Source organism: Chionomys nivalis, chromosome 2 (assembly GCF_950005125.1).
Source record: "Chionomys nivalis chromosome 2, mChiNiv1.1, whole genome shotgun sequence".
NCBI classification, from domain to species: domain Eukaryota; kingdom Metazoa; phylum Chordata; class Mammalia; order Rodentia; family Cricetidae; genus Chionomys; species Chionomys nivalis.
Window position 1 is genome coordinate 74,034,679 of NC_080087.1, and position 18,410 is coordinate 74,053,088.

General features: G+C 38.6%; 1 protein-coding gene across 1 annotated transcript in view; it reads left to right on the plus strand.

The window, feature by feature from the left end:
* LOC130869406 (sulfotransferase 2A1-like) overlaps nt 1–18,410 on the plus strand; it is a 42,118-nt gene that overhangs the window by 16,844 nt on the left and 6,864 nt on the right. The gene's annotated exons all lie outside the window — the stretch shown is intronic.

Sequence of the window (18,410 nt, forward strand, 5' to 3'; positions counted from 1 at the left end):
GGTCCAGCCAATCAGGAAAGATGGTGTCCTGTGCTCTGCCGTACAGAGGGTTTTTCAGGATGAACTAGATTACACTACAGATTTCAAAAGTCTTAGTAGAGAATATTTAAAATGTTTCACCAGTAAGTAATGCCATATATTTAAATAGACTGATAGACTATGCATTTACCTGATCATTGAAGGTTTCATCTCATTAAAATGCCCAACTAATGGTATAAATATGTTTAAGTACTTTGGGTGTGTCTCAAATATCTCTTATTTTAAAAATTAAAAAATACCTCAGCTGTGTGTCCCTTGACTACAAACCCAACTCTGAAACATAGAGTCAACTTCTGGGATTCTAGATCATCTTTGCTTGTATGGTTGGTTTGACTTCAATGTTGGCTACAAGAGACATTGTTTCAAAAGACCATAAAGAAAAAATAATTTTGTGTATTTTATGTTCATTTAGTTATAAATACTCCCTCTTGATGATGGAAGTTACAAAATAATCCCACACTAGTTCAGTTATATGTATAATAAACTTATATGTATATATATACTATATATAATATAGTTATATGTATAATAAATGGTACAGATCATAGTCCTCTGCATGAATGGGAAACAGGAACTGAAGATAGAAGCCAAAAATGAGAGTCCAAACAGAGACAGAGCCAGTGCACTCTTTAGAGCTGCATTTATACTATAAGAGACCATGCCCAAGTGAGCTGGTGTCTTAAAAACTATTGACTGAAGGAGCTCCCATAGCACCTCCCCCTTTTGTTTAAATAAGAGAGTTCCAAACCTAATACAAAACTATGTACACTAGGAACAGATATCAAGTATAAAGTTGGAATTACAACCAGCATAAACAATATTAAGCAAGGAATCTATCCTAATTTTTAATAAAATTCTATCCTAAGGAGTCTAAGATTGTAGTCAAAATGGCTTTACTTGATCATAAGAGGATGGTAATGATGACTATCTAGTCTTCAACCACATTGAAGACTGGAGAAGGGAGATAATATTACTTGAGTAGGCAGAAGTACAATCAAACAGCTTCCAAAATGTACAGTAGATGACAGAAACAACTGGCTGCCCAGGCAATCATTCAAAGTCTCATTTGCAATGTGGAAACAAACAACTTTGTCTAAGACCTAGAGTAACTGATGGACCATTTTCAGAGGCAGGAAAATTTTCAGAACTGTCTTACCCTTGGGTTTAGGGACATCATTTAGGGGTTGATTATAATTAGTATACGGTTGAGGGTTGGGGGAGGAATTTTATAAGCTCAGGGATCATTTGAAAAAAAAGAGGGATAATGGGATGATGGGATGATAGACTGGTATTTGTTGGTACTTGTGAGTTATTATTTTGAGACAAATATATTGGTATTGATTCTTATATATTGATAAAAATTGAAATTATATTGACTATTGTATGCATGCATGTTTCTACCTCTGTTTAAAAGATTTTTTATGTATTGACATATATTGTATTGATATATATATAGTATATATTTACCATATTGCACTGTACATTTCAACCTCTGATTAAGATACTTATATATTGTTTGTGTATTGATATATATTTACCATGCTGCAATGTATATTTTTACATTGTTTATATTTGGAGGTCATTGTCCTCATTTGTTTCACAGTCGTTTATTGTCTTAGTCTTTAAGTTAGATAGGTATTGAGAATTATATAGATCAATAGTATTCTAAGTTTGTCATTTATAATTAGACTAATCAGGTTCTGTAGATACATACAGATTATACTCAGTATAGATAGATAATCTTCAACCTCTTCAAAGAGCTGTAGAAAATGGCCTTTAATCTAACTCAGAGTTTTGTGGTAGTGAGACACAATTGCTCCTGGCAACATCGCTCTATTCCTGAATGTTGAGCACCAAAGACACTCCACCTGGAGCCTTTCTTCTTGGCTGAACTGGCCTTTGGGCGAAGAAATGCCCATACTTCAACCACTGACAGAGATACAGGATATCCCATGAATGGAAAAAACAGGACTATCATATCCTGCCAAGACAGGGTAAGATAGTTTTGATAAGTTTCTTGCCTTTGAAAATGGTATGTCAGTTATGTTAGGCCTTAGCCAAAGTTGGTTGCTTCAACACTGCAAACGTGACCTTGGGTGATCGCTCAGGTAGCTAGTTGTCTCTGTGATTTGTTGCATGTTTTGGAAGTTGTTTGATTGCACTTCCTAATTACTCAGGTAACATTATTTTCCTTCTCAGATCTTCGATGGGGTTGAAGACTATATAAATGTAGTTACTTTCCTCTCATGACTTGGCCAACGTATTTATTATACAAGACCTGAGCTAGTTAGAATAGGATATTTATGCCGGGCGGTGGTGGCGCACACCTTTAATCCCAGCACTCAGGAGGCAGAGGCAGGCAGATCTCTGTGAGTTTGAGACCAGCTTGGTCTACAAGAGCTAGTTCCAGGACCGGCTCCAAAACCACAGAGAAACCCTGTCTCGAAAAAAAAAAATAGGATATTTGTACTTATTGTATATAATTTTGTAGTAGGTTTAGAACTCTTTTACTTAAACAAAAGGGGGAGGTGTCGCAGGAGGTCCTTCCGCTCCTCCAGCCAATAGCCGCTGAGATACCAGCCCATTGGGGCGTGGTCTCTCTCCCGTTAAAAAAGCGGCCACTTCCCTCATCACTCTCTCTTACTTCCTGCTCCACTCCCAGCAACTAGACTCCCTTCCAGATTGTGCAGAGGGCTGTTGTCTGGGATGATGATCTGTAAGTTTTTCCCCCTTTAAATAAATAACCATTCTATTAATCATAATTCCAAACTAGTGTGAGATTGTTTGTGATTTATACCTTCGCCTTCATTTCTGCATAGCTATCTTTTCATCTTTAGGCATCTAGATGTCCAAGGTCTCTTGATTCTATGAAGATGAGTATTTTCCTGTAAAGACAAGAACAGAACTCTGCCCCAACACTTATGAGGTTTTCTTATGATTGTCACTTCTGTGAATGAGCTGTCATTTCTCTTTCTCAAGAGGTTTCTCTTCTTCAAATCAAAGCTTTATCAATTTTTATGGTATCCATAGCTTCTCCTCTCCTGTGGAAACAAGTGCAAAACCATTTCTCCAATGTATCACCTCTCCCGGTTTCCATTGTGAGGTCAGTACATCCTTGAAATATACCAGCTGACTTAATCAGAAGTTGTTTCTGTTAATCAATGTCTCTTTACTGCTGTTATTAATTTCTCATTAGTGTTAAGAAAACTCAAGGTTAATAAAGCATTAGGGAATGTATTTCTGTGGGTATTTTCGACCCTTTTCTGTCTGTTTAACATATTCTTTATAAGTCGATTGTAGGAGAGAGGCCACTTGTTTGTCCATGATCCCCAGAACTGAAATAATCACAAAAACACCATATTAATTAAACACTGCTTGGCTCATTAGCTCTAGCTTCTTATTGGCTGACTCTTACATTCTTAATGTCCTACATTCTTAAAACATTTAAATGACATATTCTGTTATCTTTGAAAGATTTGAAGAATACATATCTATCTGAAATACATCTCTGTACATCTAGAAAATCTAACTAACATGACTATGAACCTAACTGTTATAAGATGATTATCTATTAGCCTATATTTCTTAATTATACATTGCAATTTCAAATGACCTGGGTAAATAAAATACCTTAATCAATTCTGAAATACATAGACAGCATATAACTAAATTGACTTTAAATTTGTATCAACAAACAAAGACCAATGCAAATCTCTATAGCATATCCCCTTTTAAATATAAAAACACATTTATAGACAATGTTGGGAATATGGGCATAGTTCTGTCTAAACTTCTTCCTGCTGTTTAATGGGTAAAATAATTTTTTTCTTTTTTTTAATTGAAAAAAAATTTTTCCGCTTCCTCCCCGCCTCCCATTTCCCTCCCCCTCCTCCTGCCCTTCTTCCCCTCCCCTCACTACCCTTCTCCTCCCTCTCCAGTCCCAAGAGCAGTCAGGGTTCCCTGCCCTGTGGAAAGTCCAAGGTCCTTCCCCGTCCATCCAGGTCTAAGAAGGTGAACATCCAAACTGTCTAGGCTCCCACAAAGCCAGAACATGAAGTAGGATCAAAACCCCGTGCCATTGTCCTTGGCCTCTCGTCAGCTCTCATTTTCTGCCATGTTCAGAGAGTCCCTTTTATCCCATGCTTTTTCAGTCACAGTCCAGCTGGCCTTGGTGAGCTCCCAATAGATCAGCCCCACTGTCTCAGTGGGTGGGTGCACCCTTCGTGGTCCTGACTTCGTTGTTCATGTTCTCCCTCCTTCTGCTCCTCATTAGGACCTTGGGAACTCAGTCTGGTGCTCCAGTGTGGGTCTCTGTCTCTATCTCCATCCATCGCTAGATGAAGGTTCTATGGTGATATGCAAGATATTCATCAGTATGGCTATAGGATTGGTTCATTTCAGGTTCCCTATCCTCAGGTGCCCAAGGAACTAACTGGGGACATTGCCCTGGGAATCTGGTAGCCACTCCAAGTGTTGGCAAGAGACTTGGACTTGGGGTTTACCCTCTTGTTTAGCTTCTTTAAGATCACAAATTATAGACTCGGTGGCCCCTATTCATGGCTAGAAACCATTTATGAGTGAGTACATCCCATGATCTTCCTTTTGGGTCTGGGTTACCTCACTCAGGATAGTATTTTCTATTTCCATCCATTTGCATGCAAAATTTGAGAAGTCATTGTTTTTTACCGCAGAGTAGTATTCTAATGTGTGTATATTCCAGACTTTCTTCATCCATTCTTACACTGAAGGACATCTAGGTTGCTTCCAGGTTCTGGCTATTACAAATAATGCTGCTATGAACATAGCTGAACAAATGCTTTTGTCATATGATGGGGCATCTCTTGGGTATATTCCCAAGAGTGCTATTGCTGGGTCCAGGGGTAGGTTGATCCCAATTTTTCTGAGAAACCGCCACACTGATTTCCAAAGTGGTTGCACAAGTTTGCAGTCCCACCAGCAATGGATGAGGGTACCCCTTTCTCCACAACCTCTCCAGCAAAGACTATCCTTGGTGTTTTTGATTTTAGCCATTCTGACAGGTGTAAGATGATATCTCAAAGTTGTTTTGATTTGCATTTCTCTGATCGCTAAGGAGGTTGAGCATGACCTTAAGTATCTTTTGGCCATTTTAACTTCTTCTGTTGAGAATTCTCTGTTCAGTTCAGTGCCCCATTTTTTAATTGGGTTAATTATCCTTTTAAAGTCTAGTTTCTTGAGTTCTTTATATATTTTGGAGATCAGACCTTTGTCTGTTGCGGGGTTGGTGAAGATCTTCTCCCAGTCAGTAGGCTGCCTTTTGTCTTAGTGACAGTGTCCTTTGCTTTACAGAAAGTTCTCAGTTTCAGGAGGTCCCATTTATTCAATGTTGTCCTTAATGTCTGTGCTGCTGGAATTATACATAGGAAGCGATCTCCTGTGCCCATATGTTGTAGGGTACTTCCCATTTTCTCTTCTATCAGGTTCAGTGTGTTCAGATTGATATTGAGGTCTTTGATCCATTTGGACTTGAGTTTTGTGCATGGTGATAGATATGGGTCTATTTCATTCTTCTACAGGTTGACATCCAGTTGTGCCAGCACCATTTGTTGAAGATGCTTTCTTTCTTCCATTGTATACTTTAAGCTCCTTTATCGAAAATGAGGTGTTCATAGGTTTGTGGGTTAAAATCCTGTAGTAGGAGCTGTGGGCTGTGTTCCTGCTGCCCCAGCTCATGGTCGCTTAGCTAGCTTATGCTCAAAAATAACGACACACAAACTGTATTCTTTTAAACACTGCTTGGCCCATTTCTATTCATGTGTGTAGCACCCCAAGGTGTGCTTACCGGGAAGATTCTAGCCTACGTCCATGGGTCGGAGCATCATCGTGTCTGCTCTGGAGAGGAGAGCATGGCGTCTGTCTCTCAGAGGAGCTGCCCTGCATCTGAGCTCACTTCCTATTCCTCCCAGCATTCTATTCTGTCTACTCCACCCACCTAAAGGCTGGCCTATCAAATGGGCCAAGGCAGTTTGTTTATTGACAAATGACCTTCCTCCATCATTTCCCCTTTTTCTGTTTAAACAAAAAAAAAGGAAGGCTTTAACTTTAACATAGCAAAATTACATATAACAAAATAGTTATCAAGCAAGAATTACAGTTACAATATTTATATCTATTTTATCTTTTATCATAACAATGCAAAACTATAACTATCTATTTATTCTTCAATTCCATCAAAGACTCCAGAAGAATACAATATTACATAAGCAAACAAAAAGTAAGCAACTTCTAAACTCTAGAGATGACAGAGACATCTCGCTGCCTGGACAGTCACCCAAAGTTCCTCTGTACTGTTGGGGCATCATTCTTCAGCTTTCAGGCCCATAGCATCCAGCAGACTTTTCCATGAAGCAGGAAATTTCAAAGGCAGTTCAGTCACTATCTGCTGTGCCCTACAGAATGTCTCACAGACTCTTTCATAAATCAGGAGCCTCGAAAGATCATCTCACCTTTAGGCAAGTTCAGCAGTCCTCTCTCTGCGGGTTCTTTGTGTCCAGTTTATGCAATAGTCCAGGCAAGAGCAGTTTCTTGCCCAAATGGCTATCAAACTCCATAAGGTGCCTCTTCGATGCCCATCTTCTTCTTGAAGTAGATTGGTGCTGCCAAGAGCAGAGTGTCTCATTGTCACGAAAAACCCTAAGTTATTAAAACATTTAAAATACCATATTCTCTAGCCTTTGAAAGATATGATGAATGCCTATCTGAAATATATGCATGCACATCTAGAAAATCTAACTAACATGACTACAAACTTGACTATTATTGATAATTATCTATTAACAACCTATATACATTACATTTTTAAGTGAACTACACAATCACAATACCTTAATCAATATCAGAAATACATATACATATAATAAAATTGACCTTAAATTAATATCAGTAAACCAAGATTCATATCAATGCAAATTATTCACATCTATATCATCTCCCCCTTTAAATGTAAAAGAACATTTATAAACAATATATGGGAACATGGGCGCAGTTTTTTCTCTCCAAACTGCTTCCTGCTGAATGGGGGAGCTGTTATTCGGGTCTTTTATGGGATAACCTGTCTGCTAGGTTCATCTCAGTTGGCAGTTGAGCGAAGCAATTTTTTAAGGGTGTTCACAGCAACCTTTCAGGAGGGCGTGGTCTATCATACCATATTGGGATCGAAGAAGCAATCCATAGAGTCTCATTCTCTGTGAAAACAAAAGAAGAATCTCTTTTCCAAAGTATCATATCCTTAGATCTAAATTCTGAAGTCAAGGTATTTTGAAAATATCTATCTTGGATTAGTTCAGCAGCATTTATAAACAAATATATTTTAACAGCTGTTGCTCCTTCCTCAGCATTCAAGCAATTCAAACAGAGCATAATAGCATATAGTATCAAGATTCTCATTGTATTTTCCATCTTCGTGCGGCTTTATTTTAACCTCTATTTCGTTTACTTTTACTTTTATCTTATATTTTCTGTATATCTTCGTCCTGGAATAACTCTTTATACCAGGCTGTCCTTGAACTCTCAGAGATCCTTCTGTCTCTGCCTCCCAGGCATCAGGATTAAAGGCATGTGCTACCACACCTTGAAGTCTCAGAGGTCAATCTCCCTCTGCCTCCAAGTGTTGGAATTAAAGGTGTGTACTACCACACCCAACTTCTCTCTTTCTTCCTTATTTTTTTAACAACTTTAACATTTAGCCTGCATATATTTTTAAGTACACTGTAAATCATTTAAAGGTTTTCTTTGTCTTTGAATCTCTCTTTACTGTATCTCTCTCTTTTTCTGACCACACGAGCCTTTAAATTACTGAGCAATATGGCTAGGATTAAAGCCGTGGCTTTGCCAGCTAGATCCAGCCCATTCCTTAGCTTTCCAGCCTCATGGAGGAGGTACCCGCTGTAGCCATGTTTATCACCACAACTCTGTGGTGTTTCAAGGTCCTTGCCAGCAAACAAGCTACAACACTCAAATGCTCTCTCTGTAGCTGACCTCCTGCCTCAAACAGTCAGAGTTTGCCCTGGAAGGACGACCCAGAAAGATGGCATTTTTAAACAGTGCATATTTTCCTGCTACGGCTGAAAACCAAAAACCATGTGTTCAGCTTTTATCAATACCATTTAAGTGTTTTATGGCAGGACCTCTTAAGAGAGCTACAAGTTTTTGCAGCTAAAGCTGAGTCAGGAAGCCTCTCTTAGACGAGAGCGCTTGCTTGCCTCTAGCAAGCAGAACAGAACCAAGAAATTGCTGCTACCAAAAAAACATTCTTTACTCTATTCTTTCCCAAGCTTTCTCAGGCTTTCTGTAGATTCAGTGCCCCATGTCTGGGCGCCATCTGTAGTGTGGAGCTGCGGGCTGCGTTCCTGCTGCCCCAGCTCATGGTTGCCTGGCTAGCTTATGCCCCAAAATAATGACACACAAACTGTATTCTTTTAAACAGTTCTTGGCCAATTTCTATTCATGTGTGTAGTGCCCCAAGGTGTGCTTACCGGGAAGATTCTAGCCTACGTCCATCCTGGGTCGGAGCATCATCGTGTCTGCTCTGGAGAGGAGAGCATGGCGTCTGTCTCTCAGAGGAGCTGCCCTGCATCTGAACTCACATCCTCTTCCTCCCAGCATTCTATTCTATCTACTCCACCCATCTAAAGGCTGGCCAATCAAATGGGCCAAGGCAGTTTGTTTATTGACAAATGACCTTCCTCCATCAAAATCCGGGTCTTCTATACGATTCCATTGGTCGACTTCTCTGTTTTTATGCCAGTACCACGCTGTTTTCATTACTGTAGCTCTGTAATAGAGTTTGAAGTCAAGGATGGTAATGCCTCCAGAAGTTCCTTTATTGTATAAGATTGTTTTGGCTAATCTGGGTTTTTTGTTTCTCCATATAAAGTTGATTTATTATCCTCTCAAGATCTGTGAAGAATTTTGATGGGACCTTGATGGGGATTGCATTGAATCTATAAATTGCCCTTGGTAGAATTGCCATTTTTACTATGTTGATCCTCCCAATACAAGAGCAGAGGAGATCCTTCCATTTTCTGCTATCCTCTTCAATTTCTTTCTTCAATGCCTTAAAGTTCTTGTCAAATAGATCTTTCACTTCCTTGGTTAGAGTTATCCCAAGATATTTTATGCTGTTTGTGGCTATCGTGAAAGGTGATGATTCTCTTATTTCCCTCTCTGCTTCCATATCCTTTGTATATAAGAGGGCGACTGATTTTTTGGAGTTGATCTTGTATCCTGCCACATTACTAAAGGTGTTTATCACCTGTAGGAGTTATTTGGTGGAGTTTTTGGGGTCGCTTATGTACACTATCATATCATCTGCAAATAATGCAAGTTTAACTTCTCCCTTTCCAATTCGAATCCCCTTTATCCACTTATGTTGTCTTATTGCTATTGCTAAAACTTCGAGAACTATATTGAAGAGGTATGGAGAGAGTGGACATCCTTGTAGTGTTCCTGATTTGGTGGGATGGCTTTAAGTTCCTCTCTGTTTAATTTGATGATAGCTGTCACCTTGCTGTAAATAGCTTTAATTATATTTAGGTATGACCCTTCTAACCCTAATCTCTCCAAGACTTTTATCATAAAGGGATGTTGAACTTTGTCAAATGCTTTTTCAGCATCTAATGAAATGATCATATGGTTTTTTTCTTTCAGTTTATTTATATGATGGATTACATTGATAGATTTGCGTATGTTAAACCAGCCCTGCATCTCTGGGATGAAGCCTACTTGATCATAATGGATAATTTTTCTAATGTGTTCTTAGATTCGGTTTGCCAGTATTTTGTTGAGGACTTTCGCATCGATGTTCATGAGTGAAATTGGCCTATAATTCTCTTTCTTGGTTGAGTGGGTGGTTTTGATATCAGAGTTACTGTAGCTTCATAAAGGGAATTTGGCAATGACTCTTCTGTTTCTATATTGTGAAATACATTAAGGAGTATAGGTATTAGGTCTTCTTGGAAGTTCTGGTAGAATTCCACATTGAAACCATCTGGTCCTGGACTTTTTTTAGAAGGGAGGTTTTGGATAACAGCTTCTAATTCTTCGCCACTAACAGGTCTATTTAGGTTGTTCACCTGGTCCTGGTTTAACTTTGGTATATGGTATTTATCTAAAAAAGTGTCCATTTCTTTTACATTTTCCAGTTTTGTGGCATACAGGCTTTTGTAGTAAGATCTACTGATTCTCTGAATTTCCTCTGTGTCTGTGGTTATGCCCCCCTTTTCATTTCTGATCTTATTAATTTGCAAATTCTCTCTCTGCCGTTTGATTAGTTTGGATAGGGGTTTATCAATCTTGTTGATTTTCTCCAGGAACCAGCTTTCTGTTTCATTGATTCTTGGGATTGTTTTCTGTATTACTATTTTGTTGATTTCAGCCCTCAGTTTGATTATTTCCATTCTTCTACTCCTCCTAGGTGAGTCTGCTTCTTTTTTTCTAGAGCTTTCAGGTGGGCTGTTAAGTCTCCAATGTGTGCTTTCTCTGTTTTCTTTAAGTGGGCACTTAGTGCTATGAACTTTCCTCTCAGAACTGCTTTCATAGAGTCCCATGAGTTTGAGTATGTTGTTTCTTTATTTTCATTGAATTCAATAAAGACTTTAATTTCTTTCTTTATTTCTTCCTTAATCCAGGTATGGTTCAGTAGTTGACTATTCAGTTTCCATGAGTTTGTAGGCTTTCTTGGGGTAGCATTGTTGCTGAATTCTAGCTTTAATCCATGTCGATCTGATAAGATACAGGTGGTTACTAATATTTTTTTGTAACTGTGGATGTTTGTTTTGTTACTGAGTATGTGGTCAATTTTCGAGAAGGTTCCATGAGCTGCAGAGAAGAAGGTATATTCTTTCCTATTTGGGTGGAATATTCTATAGATGTCTGTTAAGTCCATTTGATTCATTACCTCCATTAATTCTCTTATTTCTCTGTTAGGTTTCTGTCTAATTGACCTGTCCATTGGTGAGAGAGGAGTGTTAAAGTCTCCTACTATTAATGTGTGAGATTTGATGGCTGCCTTGACTTTCAGCAATGTTTCTTTTACGTACGTGGGTGCTTTTATAATAGGGGCATAGATATTCAGGATTGAGACTTCATCCTGATGAATTGTTCCTGTTATGAGTAGAAAATGTCCCTCTCCATCTTTTCTGATTGATTTAAGTTTGAAGTCAACTTTGTTAGAAATTAGTATGGCCACACCTGCTTGTTTCTTAGGTCCATTTACTTGATAAGCCTTATCCCAACCCTTTACTCTGAGTAGGTGCCTGTCTTTATGGTTGAGGTGTGTTTCTTGTAAACAGCAGAATGTAGGATCCTGTTTTCATATCCAATCTCTTAGTCTGTGTCTTCTTATAGGTGAGTTGAGTCCCTTGACATTAAGTGATATTTATGACCAGTGGTTGTTAACTCCGGTCACTTTTTTAGTAGTAGATTTTGTGTGTTTCCCTTCTTTGAGTTGCGCTGGTGAAGGGTCTCTAGATGTCTGAATTATTGTGGTCATTGTTGGACTCCTTGGTTAGTGATTTTCCTTCTATTACTTTCTGTAAGGCTGGTTTGTGGCTACGTATTGTTTAAATTTGTTTTTATCCTGGAAAATTTTGTTTTCTCCATTTATAGTGAACGAAAGCTTGGCTGGGTATAGTAGTCTGGGCTTGCATCCATGGTCTCTTAGTTTCTGCAGTACATCTATCCAGGACCTTCTGGCTTTCATGGTTTCCATAGAGAAGTCAGGTGTAAGTCTGATAGGTTTACCTTTATAAGTAACTTGGCCTTTTTCCTTTGCAGCTCTTAATATTCTTTCTTTATTCTGTATGCTTTGTGCTTTGATTATTATATGGCGAGGAGATTTTTTTTTTGATCCAGCCTATTCGGTGTTCTGTATGCTTCTTGAACCTTCATAGGTATATCTTTCTTTAGGTTGGGAAAGTTTTCTTCTATAATTTTATTAAATATATTTTCTGGACCATTGAGCTGCGCTTCTTCTCCTTCTTCTACTCCTATTATTCTTAGGTTTGGTCTTTTTATTGTGTCCCATATTTCCTGAATGTTTTGTGATGAGAATTTGTTGGCCTTGCTGTTTTCTTTGATCAGCGTGTTTATTTTCTCTATGGTATCTTCAGTGTCTGAGATTCATTCTTCTATCTCTTGTATTCTGTTGGTTATGCTTGTTTCTGTAGTCTCTATTTGTTTACCTAGACTTTCCATGTCCAGCCGTCCTTCTGTTTGTGTTTTCTTCTTTGCCTCTATTTCAGTTTTCAAGTCTTGAACTGTTTCCATTATCTGTTTGATTGTTTTTCCTTGGTTTCCTAGGGTATCATTCACTGATTTACTCAATTCTTCAAACTTTCTGTTATACTTCTCATCCATTTCTATAAGGGCATTTTTTACATGCTGTTTAAGGGCGTCAATCACTTTCATAAAGTCAATTTTTTCTACTTCTTCATGATTAAGGTGTTCATGTCCTCCTGTTGTGAGGTCGCTGGGTTCTGGTGGTTTCATATTGTTTTTCAGATTGTTGGGTGAATTCTTGCATTGGCGCCTGCCCATCTCTTCCTCCAAATGCTCTCCTATGCAGCTTCTTTTACAGGATCAGGTCTCCTTGCCTACTGATGTACCTTCCCAGTGATGGCACTTCCCAGTGATGGCTCTCCTGGTGCTCCAGTGATGTCTCCCCTGGTGCCAATATCAGATCTCCGTGCCCAATGATGGCTCTTCTGGTGCCGAGATTAGCTCTCCGTGCTGGTTGTGTAGTTTGTAAACAAAGCGCCTACCTTGCTTGGTGCAGGCAGGCCAGTGAAACAAAGGAACTCCCGCCTGCCTGCTTGCCCTGAGGTTTCGCTCCCAGAGCCCAGACAGGCTGAGCTGGGTGGTGTTATGTGCCCAAAGAGGGAAGGGGGCAGAAGGAAGAAGGGTTCTGGATGCAAGTTGGGTGGGATAGGAAGAGAGAGGCAGTATGCAGGGAGTAGAGTCCCTGCAGGGAGCCCAGGAAGTATAGGGGAGGATGAGGAACTTCTGAGTTCCCTGTCCCAGGCTGCTGCCGCAGGTCACAAACTCACCCCAATGATGGCTCTCCTGGTCCCAAGATCAGATCTCCATGCTGGTTGGGTAGTTCATAAACAAAGCGCCTACCTTGCTTGGTGCAGGCAGGCCAGTGAAACAAAGGAATCCTGCCTGCCTGCTTGCCCTGAGGATTCGCTCCCAGCGCCCAGACAGGCTGAGCTGGGTGGTGTTATGTGCCCAAAGAGGGAAGGGTGCAGAAGGAAGAAGGTTTCTGGATGCAAGCTGGGTGGGATAGGAAGAGCGAGGCAGTATGCAGGGAGTAGAGTCCCTGCAGGGAGCCCAGGAAGTATAGGGGGGATGAGGAACTTCTGAGTTCCCTGTCCTGGGCTGCTGCCACGAGTCACAAACTCACCCCAATGATAGCTCTCCTGGTGCCAAGACCAGATCTCCGTGCTGGTTGGGTAGTTCATAAACAAAGCACCTACCTTGCTTGGTGCAGGCAGGCCCTGGGTAAAATAATTTTTGAGGGATGTTTAAGGCAACCTTTAGGGGGTCTTGGTTCATTAAACCACATTAGCCTGGAATGAATCCTCGGGTTCTCAACCTCTGTGGAAACAAAACAGAACCTCTTTTCCAAAGCAACATTTCATTAGACCCACATTCTGAAGTCAAGATACCTTAATAATATAAATGCTAATTTAGCTTATAAGCTTGTACAATGAAATGTCGCTCTGAATTTAGCTCTTCACAGTAAAAAAAGAATCAAAGAAAACATAATAATATACATAATCCAGATTCTCTATATTCCATCTTTATGTGGCTTATATTTACTGTATTACTTTTTCATATTTATTTTATTATCTTTACTCCTTTAATCTAAGACTGTCTATACTATCTTTATAAATACATTTTTCTATTTTTTAAAAACCATTTACTTCTTTTTATAACTCTCTATACTCTTTCTTTTCTCTCCCAAGCCTATGTACATTTATTCAACACTGTGGCCCATTTAGAGGTGTTTCATATCTGGATGTGTCCTATTGTGTATCTGTAATTCTTTGCTGTCCAGGAGAACTTAAAATGTTAAGTGCTTCTTAAAAACTTAAGCTGCAGCATTACTATTCTTCTGGCTTGCTCAGTACAATACAAAATGGTAGAACTTTTTTAGTGCCTGAGACTTCCAGGTGGGAGCCATCATTACCACCTCAACTCTAATAACCAGTTGGCCATGCTGCCACTAAGTAACTTGCAGTACACGATACACAAACCCCATTTAAATGCTCGTTAATCAAACCTCCCAAATGAGGCAGAGCTATTTGTGCTGGCAAACCAGGAAGTTTCTGTTTTTTTAAGAAGTCTCACAGAGTTTACTGCTCTTCATAGCACCTTCCTCACCACAAGCCCATCTAGAAAAAAATGTAGATACCAAGAAACTGTGCTAAACTCTGTTCTTTTATGTAGAGAATTCCTTTTAAGGCTCTCTCAGGTTTTTAAGTGGATTTAGTCCACCACGTTGGTGTACCAATTTGTAGAAGGGAGGCTGCTTGTTTTCCTGGCTGCCCAAGACCAAAATAATCACACAGAAACCATATTAATTAAATCACTGCTTGGTCCATTAGCTCTAGCTTCTTAGTGGCTGAATCTTGCATATTAATTTAACCCATTTATATTAATCTGTGTATTGCCACATGGTTGTGGCTTACCAACAAAAGTTCCATCTGGCTCTAGCAGGGCTACATGGCTTCTCTCTGACTCTGTCCTTCTTTATCCTAGCATTCAGTTTAGTTTTCCCTGCCTAGCTAAGTTCTGCCCTGCTATAGGCCCAAAGCAGTTTCTTTTTTTATTAATGGTAATCACAACATACAGAGGTAAATCCCACATCATTTACTTTGATCTTTCTATAACTGCCTGACTTGTAGGATTGTTTGATATACCTGTAATATACTTTATATTATAAGCAAAAAACTGTTTCATTTTCTTAGAGACATATGCTGAGTCATTATCTGTCTTTACTTGTACAGGTATACCCATGATAGCCATAACTTCTAATAAATGTGTGATTACTGAAGAAGCCTGTCCTGAGCTCAAGGCAGTTGCCAATAGAAAACCTGAATAAGTGTCAATGGTGTGGTGTACATATTTTAATTTTCCAAATTCTGTAAAGTGGAACACACCCATCTGCCAGATCTCATTCCTTTGAGTACGCTTTGTGTGACTCCTTGCAGGTAACAGTACTTGGTCATAGAAAGAGAAACTAGGGCATCGCTTTATAATCTCCTTAGCTTGTTGACATGTAATAGAAAACTTTCTTTAAACCTTTGCTATTGACATGATGTTTCTTGTGAAATTCTGAGGCCTTCAGCACACTTCCAATCAATAATTAGTCAATTTCTGCATTATCTTGTGCTAGAGGACCTGGAAGACCTCATATGTATCAGATGTGTGTTATGTATATGGGAGAAAGCGTATTCCTGATTATGTCTTGAACGTGAATGAATAATGAAGTCAGTTCTGTTTCATATGGTATAAGTTCATTGCTTTCAATATTCAAGACAACTCTTCCTGCATACTACAAATCAGTAACTATATTAAGAGGTTCTTTCAAATCCCTTAGTACCATGAGAATAGCATATAACTCTGCCTTTTGGGAAGAATTATAAGAGTTTTGTTCTACCTTACTTAATTCTTCTGATTGTAACCTGCATTTCCTGAATTACTTGCATCAGTATAAAATGTATGGGATCCTGTTATTGCTATGTCATGTCCAATACAGGGAAGGATTCAAGTAGTTCTCTTTATGAAGTTAATTCTCTCACTTTTGAAAAAATTGCTATTAATTTCATCCAAAAATTACTATAAGCTCTTTGCCACAGTTCATTGTCTTCCCATTATTTTTTTTAATTTCATCAAAAGTAAAAGATACTATAATCTCTGTTGGTCAACTATTCCTGAACATGAAGACTGTATTTAAGTGGTTGTTAAATCCAATGCCATTACTTTAAATAAAATTAATTTTTTCCTCTCCTAAATAGAATAAATGACAGTTCAGCTGTTTATCTTTACCCTAGTCTTAGATTTTCATTCATTCATTCATTCATTCATTCATTCATTCATTTGTTCATATTTTAAAAAATATAACAAAATAAAATTCAATATGATGAAGTAATATTGTCACCTCACAGTTGGACAAGACAAACCAACTGAAAGAAAACAACACAAAAGAAGGCGCAAGCAGAGACACAGATGTTCATACATTCAGGAAGCGCATAAAATCACTAAACTGGAAGTCTCAATATATAATCATAGGATTGGTGCAGACTAGTATGGCAATACTCATGCTGCTCCAGTCTCTGGGTTCATGTGACCTTTTCTATGTTGATGTGCAGAGCCTTGCTTTCTTGGTGTCCTCCCTCTTTTATTGTTTTTACACTTTTCTTCTTCTTCTTCTTCTTCTTCTTCTTCCTCCTCCTCCTCCTCCTCCTCCTCCTCCTCGTCCTCTTCCTTCTTCTTTTTCTTCTTCTTCTCCTTCTTCTTCTTTTTCTTCTCCTTCTTCTTCTTTTTCTTCTTCTTCTCCTTCTTCTTCTTCTTCTTCTTCTTCTTCTTCTTAAGAGTCTCTGAGATCTCAAGGGAGGTATTTGGTAGAGTCATCTCATGTAGGGATGATTGTTCAAAAGTATCTCACTCTGTGTATTGTCTGTTTGTGGATCTCTATATTTCTTCCCAACCGTTTCAGGATAGATACTCTGATAATGTCTGAACAAGGCACTAATCTGAGCATAGTAGAATATCATTTGAAGTCATTTTGTCACTAACACTTTTAAACCAGTATTATTTGGTTTTACCCTTGGTCCCCCAGCCATCTATTCTCTGGACACCAAAGCAGCATCAGGTATGGGATCCATCTCAGGAAATGGGCCTTACATAAGACAAGTTATTTGTTGGTTACTCACATCAGCTTTGTGTCCTAACATATCTTGCTGGTAGGACACCATTATAGATCAAAGGATTTGTGACTGTCTTCATATGTACATTTCTCTTTGGATAATGTGCATAGTACCTTCCTGTAAGAAAGATTCTGTAAAGTAGGGATGGAAACTCACTGCATAGTCTCCAGCCCAGCATCTCAAAATTCAATGAGTTATGAAGGTGTTGCCTTGAGCAACCTTGTTTAGAGGTTCTCCCATGAGATCTCTTTGTCCAACTACTCAGTTACATGTAACCCTATCTCAGTCCTAGAAGCTTCTTAGGTGAATAGACATGGCCATTTGGGACACTATATTCCCCCATTGTTAGGTTATATTATTTGGATCGCCTTTAAAAAGATAGATGAATAGATAGATAGATAGATAGATAGATAGATAGATAGATAGATAGATAGATAGATAGATAGATAGATAGATAAATAGATAGACAGATAGATAGATAGATAGACAGATAGATAGGTAGATGATAGATAGAGTTTCTAATTTATTAGGTTCATATGTTCCCTCAAATATTCCTTAAATTTAGCTATCTCTCTCCACATTTATTTTCTCTAGCCTCTCTGTTTTCTACTCCTCACTTCTTCCTCCCATTCCAACCCTTACCCATTTACCCATTCATAATTTGTATTCTGTGTTTAGATTTTTTTACAGTTATCATATTCTGGGGTACTTTATTTCCCAATTCAATCTATTTGGTGTTCTGTATGATTCTTTTACTTTGAAAGAAATCTCATTTATGTTACAGAAATTTTCTTCTGAGTTTATTGAAAATATTTTCTATCCATTAACCTTGTTTTTTTTCTTCCTCTATTCCTATTATTAAACTTTATCTTTTCATAGTATCCAAAGTATCCTGATTGTTTTGTGACAGGAGCTTTTAGGTTTAGCATTTTCTTTGACAAATGTACCCATTTTTTTCATCTATGTTGGCTTCAATGCCTAAGAGTCTCACATCCATCTCACGTATTCTGTTCATGAAGCTCACCTCTGAGGGTCCTGTTCAAGTTCCTAAAGTTTTCTTTTTCAGATTTGCTTCAGTTTCAGTTTTTTTGATTAATTCTATTTCCATCTTCAGGTCTTGAATATTTTTATTCATTTCTTTCCAATGTCTGTGTTTTGAAAGATTTCTTTATGGAATTTATTCATTTCTTTTTTTTTTTTTTTTTTTTTTTTGGTTTTTCGAGACAGGGTTTCTCTGTGGTTTTGGAGCCTGTCCTGGAACTAGCTCTTGTAGACCAGGCTGGTCTCGAACTCACAGAGATCCGCCTGCCTCTGCCTCCCAAGTGCTGGGATTAAAGGCGTGCGCCACCACCGCCTGGCAAAAATCTTTTAGTTTCTCATTTATTATTTATGTTAAAT